This window comes from Frankliniella occidentalis, unplaced genomic scaffold (genome assembly GCF_000697945.3).
Source record: "Frankliniella occidentalis isolate FOCC.00 unplaced genomic scaffold, Focc_3.1 Scaffold16, whole genome shotgun sequence".
NCBI lineage: Eukaryota > Metazoa > Arthropoda > Insecta > Thysanoptera > Thripidae > Frankliniella > Frankliniella occidentalis.
Genome location: NW_026267146.1, coordinates 3,441,131 through 3,442,501, shown reverse-complemented (window position 1 = coordinate 3,442,501; position 1,371 = coordinate 3,441,131).

The following is a 1,371-nucleotide window of genomic DNA, read 5'->3' as shown; positions in this document are numbered from 1 at the left end:
CCCCCCCCTCCCCTTCTCCAGCTTCCCGGCGTCGCAGATCGGCATCTCACGAGTTGAGGGGTGCTGCTGTGGAGCACGCTGACGCTAACAACGAACGACAATATCTTTAAAATTAACCGCGTCGTAAAGAATGTCGTGATATTTTTTTTTTATCGAGACTTTGACAAGGTTGAGACGATGAAGAGGAGAGGGCACATCATTCTCCTGCCAGCGGTTCCATGGACGATGTCTGGAGATACCGATACACAGCCAATCATTGTGTGGCACAAGTTACAAAGACGTACAAACCGTGCGAACTGCCAAACCTTTGGCTTTCGCCACTCACGATTGCAGGACCAAAGTTCACCTTTTATGACGGCTCGATTTTGCTCTTCACACATATTTGTCGTCGAACTACCGTAACTTGCATCCGCGGTCAACAGTGCTTTTGGACCGAGGGGGAAACGACTGTTAAACTTTGTGTCAGCCGGATTACAAATTACCCGGATTACCTCCGGAGTGTCCTCCGGATTACGTTGCATTTTCTCTAGTATTACCCCGGATTACCCGCAAAATTTTCCCGGATTACCCCAAAATTCCCCCGGATTACCACGGATTTTTTAGAATTTCCTCGGATTACCCCTGCCGGATTACCTTTCGGCTGTCAGCCGGATTACCTTAGTCGTTTCCCCCTCGTTTTGGACACATAACACAGTGCATTACTTTGACCGGGAAAATTTGAACATCATACCGACAGAGTTTGTAGTAACTCCTGCCTGAACACCCCGTTGAACGCCTGGCTACATCATGCTGCCAGAACAGCCCAATAATTAACCCAGCACAACACAGGTGGGACACACGGGTCAGCGGAATCGTAAGGGATCGTCCAGAAAGTACGTCCTTTTTTCCTGAGATTCATTTGAAAATTGCGGAAGCTAGGCGCCTGCGAACCGCAGGGTAGGCCACCCCGTACTACACGCATGCACTGCAGGAGAGATGTTGCCTACAATCAGGCGCTATGAGAGCTTGAGAAGCCTTGAACTTAATAGGTTCGTAACGGCGAATGACGGACGTACTTTCTGGATGGTCCCTAAGTGTGCGGCTGGGTGGGGGAGGGGCTCAAAGTACGGAATTCCGTTCACATTGAGGAGAGCGAGCGGCAGCGCCCCCGCCACCCCTCGCGGCACAGTACTCGGCCGTCAGTTAGGGCAGGGAAAGGGCATTAAGAGTCGGCATGGACAGGCGCGGACCAATCCAGCTGACGACGAGGTGGTCGGCCCGTTGGCGGCGGTGCTGGCCCCGCCTCTGGAGGGCCGTTGTTGGAGTCCGGCTCAAACCAACCGTTGGCCCGGGCCCCATCTGTCAGCCGCAACACCCCGAGACGGGGGGGGG